This window comes from Mustela nigripes, chromosome 7 (assembly GCF_022355385.1).
Source record: "Mustela nigripes isolate SB6536 chromosome 7, MUSNIG.SB6536, whole genome shotgun sequence".
Taxonomy (NCBI): domain Eukaryota; kingdom Metazoa; phylum Chordata; class Mammalia; order Carnivora; family Mustelidae; genus Mustela; species Mustela nigripes.
The window spans coordinates 83,816,517-83,827,833 of record NC_081563.1 but is presented as its reverse complement, the minus strand read 5'-3'; the positions used below and the strand labels follow the sequence as shown (position 1 = coordinate 83,827,833).

The 11,317-nt window shown below is 34.1% G+C and overlaps 1 non-coding gene across 1 annotated transcript; it reads right to left on the bottom strand.

Moving 5' to 3' along the window:
- Positions 1-7,091: 7,091 nt before the first annotated feature.
- LOC132022941 (small nucleolar RNA SNORD88) lies at positions 7,092-7,175 on the bottom strand. Its single transcript, XR_009405823.1, has one exon. It is a non-coding gene; the product is annotated as a small nucleolar RNA SNORD88 (small nucleolar RNA).
- Between the last annotated feature and the right edge of the window lie 4,142 nt (positions 7,176-11,317).

Genomic DNA, 11,317 nt, shown 5'->3' with positions numbered 1-11,317 from the left:
TATTTTGCTAAGTGGGAGGAGGCTTCAATGGAATTAAATTGCACAGCTGTGCTCTTGGGGAACGCTTTATATATAATAATGAATAAGCTCCTTTATTAAAGTTTAGTTATTTGAATCAGACAAGCCATCTAACATTTCATTACTTAGTAGAACCTTTTATAAACTCTATGATATAAATAACTAGGCAATAACAGCCACATATATATATATATATATATATATATATGTATTTCTTCTTACTACATTCAAATATTGCAAATAACTAGTTATCTTCTGAAGATATATCTGTACATGTGTGAAGTCACAAAATAAAATGATAGGAAATGCAACAAATCTGGAAAACAGGAATTCAAATTTAAAAAGAAGTAAAGTCAAATTTGCTGTCCTGGTTATTTGATTGTATGGTATTCATATGAATGGAAACATGAAGTCAGGGGTTATTCTAACCATAACTGAAATTTTATTGCTTTAAGTGCCAAAATACTGGAATTCCAGTGAGTCTTCTATCTTAAAGAGAATTTCCAGATAAGAGAGGACACAGCTAAACTGGCTGTTGCTTGATAAACAACAAATGATGTTTTTTATTATCAGTATATCTTAAATATTACAAGGGGCATCCTTATACTAAAAAAAAATAATAAAGGGGCGCCTGGGTGGCTCAGTGGATTAAGCCACTGCCTTTTGCTCAGGTCATGATCTCAGGGTCCTGGGATGGAGCCCCGCATCTGCCTCAGCATCCCTGCTGAGCAGAGAGCCTGCTTCCCTCTCTCTCTCTGCCTGACCCTCTGCCTACTTGTGATCTTTGTCAAATAAATAAATAAAATCTTTAAAAAAATTTAAAAAATTAAAAAAAAATAAAAATAAAAAAGTAGTTATTTGAATTCCAAATTTAATTCTGTGTATTTATTTGCAAAATGTGACAGCCCTACCTGTCTACCCTTTCTATTAGGCCATACCTTGCTGGGTTTGCTTGATTCTGGATCAGTTGTAGTACCTATGTATTGGTTCTTCAAAACCATTTTTATTTCTTTAACATTATTTCTTATTCACAAAATGGCTTCTCATGACATTTGTTGCAAAAATCTTATACACTTTTAAAATAGAACATGAGAAAAGAATATGGGATAAGTAACTAAAATAGTCATTTATGTCAAAATAGATGTCAATGTTTTTAATTATGATGACTTCGTAATAATAATAATTTATATTTAAAAAAAAAGCAAGGAAAAGTATTAGAGCATGTACAATGACAACAAGGTAAAGAGACAACACCTGAATGGATTCTCTAGCCAACATTCTTATCTTTCTTTGCCTAACCCTTGGAAATCTAGATCCATACAACTGTCCCTCCGAAGGCTGGTGTCATTTCCTGCAGCACATAAGCAGAATTAGTACAACGCTCCTGTCATTGATCTTAGGCTGTCTCTACTAAGTTGCCACCTAGCAAATATTTTTCCTAAAACTCGTAATGTTTTACAGTACTAAATGTGAAGAAAACAAATGATATTTTGAAACTCGTTTCAGTAAAAGTAAATTAGAATGCAGGACTCAAGTCTACAGTGTGACTTAAGAGAAATACCCCCTATAAATCCAGGGAGAATATTCAATAAGTTACAGGAGCCACCATTAACATTCACCAAGATACACTGAAAACAATTCATAACTGTGTATCAGAGAATTGTACTGAAGTCTGAAATAGAAAACTAGGAAATCTCTGAAGATTTTTACTTTAAAGCATTAACAACAACAAAAACTTGGGCCTTTTAACTGCCCCAAAGTTGAGGAATATTTATTTTAAGTTTACCAAGTATAGTTGAATACAATATATATTAGTTTCAGGTGTACAGCATAGCGAATTGAAATATTATACATTCCACCAGGCTCACTATAAGTGCTGTTACCACCTGTTACCATATGCTATCACAACATTATTGACCATATTCTCTATGCTGTACTTTTCATTCCCATGACTTATTTTTTGGATAACTGAAAGTCTGTAAGTATTGATCCCCTTCACCTAATTAAATTAGCATTATAGACTCCTTAAAAAATTAATAATTTACCCCCAAAAGTGCTTAATTAAGGATAGCCTATGAGAAAATTCAGAATGCAAAATTGCATTTGATTATTCAATGTAGAATTATATACGAAAAAGCAAGTTCTGAAAGAGATTATGCGGCAAAAATAGCTACATTTACTGCCGTTACAGAAGTGTAGTTAAATGCAATTTAAATCTTATATTTAAACTCTAGCAATATGTTATCATATTAGTTTTTGTAATTATAATTAAATCTTAAATTATATTTTTTTGCCGCAGGTAGTATTTTTGGAAGCTACATCCAGACACCAAATAATACCTTAAAACAAAACAGTGGCTTCCAAAATCCACTTCAGACCTACTTTTATCTTTTTTTTTCAATTTACTTTTTATTTTTTTTTTTTTTAAGATTTTATTTATGTGACAGACAGAGATCACAAGTAGGCAGAGAGAGGTGGAAGCAGGCTCCCTGCTGAGGAGAGAACCCAATGCGGGGCTTGATCCCAGGACTCTGGGATCAAGACCTGAGCTGAAGGCAGAGGCTTTAACCTACTGAGCCACCCAGGCACCCCCTATTTTTATCTTTTAATATGTCATGAAAATTTGGTACAAATATCCTTTGAAATGTACAGTTTTTCCATCTGTTCTATGTACCATTCATGAGAGTCACAGCCATGCTTCATCAGACTCACACATAAATAAGAAATCTGAAAACACTATCATTTTATCTGATATATTTTAATTAAACAGACAAACACATCTCACATTAATTGTACCAAAAAATCTGGGACCAAGAGCATTCCTAATAATTATTTTCCAAAGAAGGCTGTCACTAAGCTAATAGCACTAGAGCCACAAGTACATGCAGCAAAGCAATGATTTTTGAAATCACAGCAATATTTGCAAGTTAAAAGATGTCTTCTTGTAATCCCTACAAGACAAAATACCTTATCAAACTGCTAATACTGCATGTGACACTGGAAAATGTCTTCTAGAAAAGTTTAAGTGCACTGGAGAGCCAAAAATAACAATGTCTACCAGACTTAGAGCAAGGAGTCCAGTAGGTGGAAGTGCGGACTTCGATCTGCTGCAAATCTTAGGGCAGTGCTGGACTGATGCTTCTCAAACAGACAGCCATTTGTTGATGTCATCATCTATGCTCAGAGAGGCTCTGCACATTTCTCTAGATCTTTGCACCCTTCTAGACGTGAAATGGCACAAGGCTGGGTGTTAGGAGAGAGAAGAGACCACTTAGATGATTTTTACAAGTCGGTCAGTTTCTGAATTGAAGGTTTCTATCCCATTTATTTCTTTATTCCCTCTGTATGGAATTTAAGGAATCTTAGTATCTAGATGTTTTGTCTGTCTGAGGTCTCTGACAATTCTTTCTCATTCCCTGATGCCAGAGTAAAGTTTTGCTCCATCATTTCTAAACCTAAGTAGGTTTCTCTTTTATGTAACTAGTTTTTAGAAGGCACTGCATATCAGGCTCCATTATTTTAAAAACATAGCTTCAAAAATGCCATCTGGGAGCCAGAGCATAGTCATCCAATGATTCAAATTCATACCAGTATGATATGACCATATAAAATTCATACCAGTATGATATGGCCATATCATACTGGTATGAAATGGTCACATGAGTGATATGGTCACATGAGTCTACATGTGTGATAAAATAACAGAGCTATAAACCTACCTTGCACCAGTGTCAATTTCCTAGTTTTGGTATTGTACAGCTATGTAAGTTGTAACATTGGGGGTAAACCATGTAAAGGGCACATGGGATCTTCTTGCCCTATCTTTGCAACTTCTTATGAATCTATAAGTATTTAAAAATACAAAGTTAAAAATAATCAGACTACATAATTTTATTTCTTTATAAATATTATGACTTAGGCCTATTCGCCTTTAAAGTAGCCTCCTCAATGAAACAGAGCAATAGTTAATTTCTGATGAAAACAGGAAGATACTTGAGATTCAAAAGACAAAGGAGAAAAAAGATACTAGAAAGTGGCTTAGACAAGTAAGAATTTTAAAGTAAGAAATGAGAAGCGGAAAAAAAAAAAACCTTGGGAAACAAAAATACATATGTATTGTGAAAATTCAGAGAAGTTAGAATTTCAGAATTAGAAATGTCCTGAGTTCATCTAGGACATTTGCCTAAAAGGGCAAATTTGTGGCTTTGTTCCAACGAGAAATTATACTTATCCAGTAAACGAAAACCTAAAAGTCAATTGAAATTGGTAGACCAAAGCTAGATTTTGAAAAAAATTGAAATAAATAATGTACTTAATTTTGAGTAATACCAAGTCAAACAAACCTATATGAAAATGCTGGTGTCTTATTCATTATATAATCTTAGGCACATTATATAATATCCTTAGGCCTCATCTATAAAACTGGGTAAGGATACCAACTTTTTTCTATGAAAATGTGAAAAGTGAGTAGTGTTGAACATGTATCTCTCTCTATATATATATGTATACACACACACACACATACCGTATATATACTTATATATAATATATTATATATGATACATATACATGATACATTAAATTCATGTAATAGACACAAGATATTCTAACTAGCATTATTTAGAGCAATGCTTCCCAAATCCTATCATTACTTATTGCCTCACAATGTAGATTGGTGTCTTGGAAAAAAAACAAATGAAACAAAATAAACAAACACACATAAAATTATCATCGTAATTAAAAAACAGCACATTATGCTCCTCTCCTGAATTTTCACCACTTGAACTAGCATATTAAAATTCCTTGAGTCAATAATATTTGTCACTTAAACACATGTTTTCTGAGCTTATTTAATTACACCACCATTTAAGGAATGCTTTATTTCATCTTGTGGGGCTCTGCCCTTTTGTTCAAATGGCCCAGAGAGATCGTCATGGACTGAGATTTTTCAAACACTTTCAGCAACAGGATTCTTTTTTTTTTTTTCCCAACTCCATTATATAACATATAAAGGTGATGAATACTTTCCTCAGGCAGTAAAAATCTTCATTATTTGATAGAAGATACTTTATTGTATGCAGAATCCCTAAAGCAACTCAACCTGTCAGGAAAACAGTTTGAAAATCCTGATAGGATGTATCCTTGTGTTTCAGAAAAAGAATTCATCTCCATCAGTTTTTCTCAAACTGAGGTTCACAGACAATATTCTTTGAGAAGCTTTTAAAGTAACATTAGTTTCATTTTGACTACTCCTTAAGAAAGTCAACTATCCAGAATGAACTTTGTGGCCATCTGATAACCCAGCACCCATATGTACCTTCGGTGGCACAGGGTCTCCTATAGCACCTATGTTTAACTCCAGGTCCTCTCAGAATTATGCCAGATGTTTTTCTTGGCTTAAAAGACAAATCTGTTCCTTTTAAATGTAAGGAAATGTTATATAAATTAGAAAATATTTTCCTATTTTTAAGTGATCAGAAGGAAAAAGATTCCTTCTCACATTAGGAAAATATTAACAATGAAACATTTCAGTATTTTCTGTCTTCTATCGTAGTTCCTTTTTATATGCTTATAATTGCCCTAATTCTGTATTCATAGGATACCCATATACATCCTTTGTCTCCCTCCAACCCATGGCATGGTCAAGAACATCTGTGCTCCATGAAAAAGAAAAAAAAAATCTATGCTCCACAACTTGCTTGAATATAATATTTATTCTCTTATTCCAATCAAATACCCCTTTTGGTCACTGTACCTATCTCCCATATTTTTAAAGAATATGCTTGATTCCTACTTACAACATTGAAACCAGGGGACAACAAAACCTCGTCCTTGATAATCATGATAAGTCTTACTATCTACTTGAGGAAGAGAATGGAAAAAGAGAAGTACACTCTGCATATATTGACACACCAGGGAAAGTGCTATGAAGGAAATAAAGCATATACATTTGATGTAGTGATAGAAAACACCAGAAAAAAAGATTAGTTCAGACTTTATTCTTAGAGCCATGGCAATCTCCTGAAGGGATTTTTGTAGGAAAATCAAATAATTAAAGTTTAAAAAGTAATTTGGGGAGTGCCTGGATGGCTCAGTAGGTTGAGCATCCACCTCTTGATTTCACCTCAGGTCATGATCTTAGGGTCCTGAGATCAAGCAGTGCATCAGACTTAGTGCTCACAGGGTAGTATGCTTCATGAATTTCTCTCTCCATCTCTCTGCTCCTCCCTCCACCTTCTCTCTCTCTCTTACTCTCTCTCTTTAAATAGATAAATAAATCATTTTTAAAAAGAAATTTTGGTTGCTGTGTGAAATACAGATTGGAAGAAGACATTACTAGAAGAAAGAGAAGTAATATAACTTTTGGAATTTTCTAGGCAAAAGGTGATGGTGAATTGAACTAAGATGATGACAATAGGTAAAACTTGAGTGCAGAAACAATAAAAACTTGCAGATAGATTTTATTCATGGTGTAAGCAGAAGGAAAGATCAATGACTCTAGATTTATGGCTCAACTCAGATAGTTATGCCATTTATGGAGAAAGAGAAGACTGGCAAAGGAATAAATTTTAGATGGGGTTAAGGAATTAAATGTTTGATCATGAATATGCTAAGTTCACTATGCCTATAAATGACCTACCCAAGAGGAGGTTTTATATAAAACTTACATCGTTGATTATAACAGAAATAGCTTAGTTTCAATATATCAGGTTAGGAGATTTTATCTTATAAATGGTTTTAAAGTCATGAAAAATGATGTTCTTATGAGAAAAGAAGGAGAGATCCATTACCAAATCCTGGAAAACTTCAATATTTAGTTTGGATAAGGAAGAACAAGAAAAAGAGACCAGCAAAAGAGGAAGAAAACTTGGAAAATGAGTTTTCACAGAGATCAAGGGAATAGGACAAAGAAGTTTCCAGAAGAAGAAAGTGGGAAATAATGGTAAATGTCACTTAGGCACCAACATGAAAATTGAACCGTGATCATGAGTGTTACAGTGAAAGAACATTCCATGGAATATGTGGCCAAAAGACCAATCAGAGTCTTAAAAGCTTCGAAACTGAAAATCAACAATTTCCTAGACTCTTCAGAGGTCCTGGGGGGCACTGTGTCCTCAGGGGAGGTCAGAGCCCAGTGCTGAACATCATAGGGGTTCCTAGACTCTTCAGAGAACCAAGGTTACCACAGCTCTAAAGTCTAAAGCAACAGGCATATATTGGGCATGCTCAAGTTTTGCTTCATGGAATCCACAGCTGGCAGGAACACTTAAATGGTAATTACGGAATTCCTAGGGACTGAGTCTGAGCTAGTATGAGACTGAGAAACTCCAGGGGACTAAAGTCATGGGGAGGATCCTACACTTTTGAAGACTTTCCCTCCAGAAACCCCAGTAGAACCTTAGGGTGAGGATCTGAGAATAATCCTCTTACAGCTCTGGAGTGGAAGAATAGTCACTGTGAAATACTCTTAGACTCTTCTCACTAACAAAAACCCAGTTTCTCCAAGTAGTAGAAACCCCCAAGAGGACAACTCTGAAACCTTATTCCAGCAAGAGAAAAGGAATTCTGCTTCACCCCCACCAATTCTAGGCTTCTTGTCTCACCTAAGAAAGGAGAAAATCAAAAACAGATAGAAATAGAGTGATCAGCGTCTGGGCTTCAAGGAAACAGAAAAGGAACACTACTTCCATGGAAGGAAATGGGAAAGAAGAGAAAAGGTAGAACCTGGAAAAGGTATAGAAACATTTGTGAAGCACCACCTGAGACATTGGACCAAGATCGTGACCACAACATCAAGAAGATTTCAGAATATTAATAGAGAGCTAGAAGAGCTATAAAAGACACAGCCTCTCTCTAAGGAACAGTAAAAAGGGAAGCCACAATGCCATGAAAAGAGATGAAAACAAAATGATAGAGGAATCTGAAACCTTTGGTACCTCTGGCCACTATAAACATTAAACACAGCTCAGCTTCTAACCAGATTAGTGTAAATCCTTGTGCTAAATGTTTGTGTCACTCAGTACATATTACCCAGTATAACATGATATCTAGCATTCAATAAAAAAAGACAGGGCATACCAAGAGATAAGAAAAGACACAATCTGAAGTTTCAGGGCAATTATCAGAAACGGACTCATGTAAAACATAGATATGGGAACAAAAAGAATTTAAAGTAACTATGATTAATATGTTAAGGATGCTAACATAAAAAAATAGAAAGTATGCAAGACTGGACAGTAATACCAATAAAGAGAAGGAAACTAGGGGCGCCTGGGTGGCTCAGTGGGTTAAAGCCTCTGCTTTCAGCTCAGGTCATGATCCCAGGGTCCTGGCATCGAGCCCCACATCGGGCTCTCTGCTCAGCAGGAAGCCTGCTTCCTCCTCTCTCTCTGCCTGCCTCTCTGCCTACTTGTGATCTCTGTCTGTCAAATAAATAAATAAATCTTAAAAAAATAAATAAATAAAGAGAAGGAAACTATAAGAAATAACCTAAAAATGAAAGAAACAATAACCGAAATGAAGAATGCCTTTGATGCAATCATTAGTAAACTTGACACAGGGGAGAAAATAATTTGAATTTGGAGATCATTCAATCAAAATTTTACAAAATGAAATGGAAGGACAAAAATACCAGGAGAAGAAAGAGTGGAGCAGAGGAAATATTTGAAGTAATAGTGGTTCAAAACTTTCCAGTATCATTTACAGATACCACACCTCAGATCCAGAAAGTTCAGAAAACAAAAGAGGTTAAATATAAAAAAACAAAAACAAAAACAAAACACTAAAGTATGTATCAAACTGCAGAAAATCTAAGACAAAGATAATATCTTAAAGAAAGTCAGAGAGAAAATATACCTTACCTTCACAAGAACAAGAATAAAATTTACCTTGACCTTCTCTTCAGAAATCATACAAGAGGAGAGTGGAATAAAATATTTAATTTATTGAAGGAGAGAAAATCCACTGGCCTAAAATTATATATATCCAGTGAAATAAATCTTTAAAAGTGAAGTAGAAATAAAAACTTTCTCAGATAAACAAAAACCAAAAAAGTTAATTGCCAGTAGACTCATCTTGAATAAAATATTAAAAGAAGTTCTTCAGGCAGAAAGAAATCTAGGTCAAAAACATGGATCTATGTAATGAAAGGAAAAGCACTTGAGAGGTAATAAGTTAAAGTCTATAAAGTCTTTTATTTTTTATTCATAGTTAAAAGATAATTTTAATACAACAATACTATCCCTGTTTTGGATAATTATAACATATGGATAAGATAAATGAAAGACAGCAACATCAGAAGGAACAGATATGAAATATTAAAATACTGTTTTATGATAACATAAAAAGCTTAATTAAAAGCAGAGAGTCAGAAAAAGACAAAGAACAAATGCAGTGAATAGAAATATTTATAAAGGTGATAGATTTTAATCTAGCTATATCAATAATCACTAACATTTGTGAATGGTTTCAACATGCCAGTTACAAGACAAAGATTATCTATTGATTTAAAACAGCAAAAGCAAGAAGACACAACTCTATGCTATCGATAAGAAACCCATTTTAAATGTGAAGATTCAGGTGAAAAGTAAAAGAGTGGGGAAAGTATACTAACCTAATATTTGCCAAAAGAAACCAGGAATTTCTATATATTTTTTTTTAACATTGATTGATTGATCGATTGATGAGAGAAAGAGCGTGAGCAGTAGGGTCAGAGGGAGAGTGAGAGAGAATCTCAACTAGACTCCGCACTGAGCATGGAGCCAACATGGGGTTCGATCCCACCACTCTGAGATCACAACCTGAGCCGGAACCAAGAGTCAGATGTTTAACCAATGTGCCACCCGGGCACCCCAAAGTTCCTATAAGAACTTCAGAGTAAGGAAAGTCATGAGGGATAAAGAAGGACATTATGATAAGGATAAAGAGGATACCATTCTAAGAAGACATAATGATCCCCCCTGTACATAATAACAGATCATCTCCATATAAGAAACAAAAGTAAAAGAACTGAAAAGAGAAACAGACAAATCCATGTGAGAGTTTTCAACATCTCTTAGATAGTACCAGCAGACAGAAGGAAATAAGGATAGATAACCTGAAAAGCAGGGTAGCAATATCAATCAACAGGATCGGATTGATGTTTGTAGAATACTCTATCCAAAACAGTGGAATACAAATGGAACATTCCCCAAGATAGAAATACACCATAACAAATTAAAGGAATGGAAACCTGATAAAGTATGTTCTCAGACTGAAACAGAATTAAACTAGAAATCAATAACAGAAAAAAAATTGGAACATTGTTTATAATATTTAGAAATTTTAACACATACTGCTACATAACGTATAGATTAAAGATCTTAAGATCAATTACAAAATATTTAGAACTACATAAGAATAAAAACACCACTTTTAGTTTGAAGGTGTAATGAAAGCAATGTTTAGAGAGAAATTTATAGTATTAAATGCATGTGTTGGAAAAAACATCTAAAATCAATAAGCCAAGTTTCCCTTTTAGATAACTAGACAAAGGAGAGTAAATTAAGCCTGCAGAGAGCAGAACTCAGGATATCATAAATATTGGAGCAGGAACCAACAAAATCGAAAATACGAAACAGTGGTGAAAGTCAACAAAACAAAAACTCGTTCTTTGAAAAGATATAAAATTAATAAATGTCTTGACAGTTAACGAAGAAAAAGGAGGAAAGACACAAATATTGATACACAAAGTGAACGAAGTGGTAAAGTCTATTGATCCCATGGTTCAGGAATCAGGAGGATTACAAATAGTTTTGTGCCACAAATCTGATAGTTTAGATGAAATAGTTTAGATGAAAGAATGGGATGATTCCCCTCAAGATCAGAAATGAGACAAAGATGTCCTCTCTCCCCACTTCACCAACTTACTGAAAGTTCTAGCTAAGACTTTTAGAGAACGAAAAGAAATAATAACTTAATAGGTTGAAAGAAATAAATAAAAGTCTCTTTGTTGGTCTGGGTAAAAAAACAAAAACAAAACTCCCCCAAAGTTAGCAAAGACATCCTGAAAACCAGTAAAGCAAGGTCACAAAATATAAGATGAATGAATAAAAATTGATTCCTTTCCTACCTATCGGCAAAAGATGCTATAATTTGGAATTTGAAAATAAAACAAAATGTACAACACATTAACACTCCTCTCTAAAAGAAATCCTTAGGTATGAATCTAACAAAATGTGTGCAGGATAGATATGTTAAAAGTTAAAAAATTGGTAAAATAAATAAAAGATGTAAGTAGTTTCAGAAATGAGTAGAGACT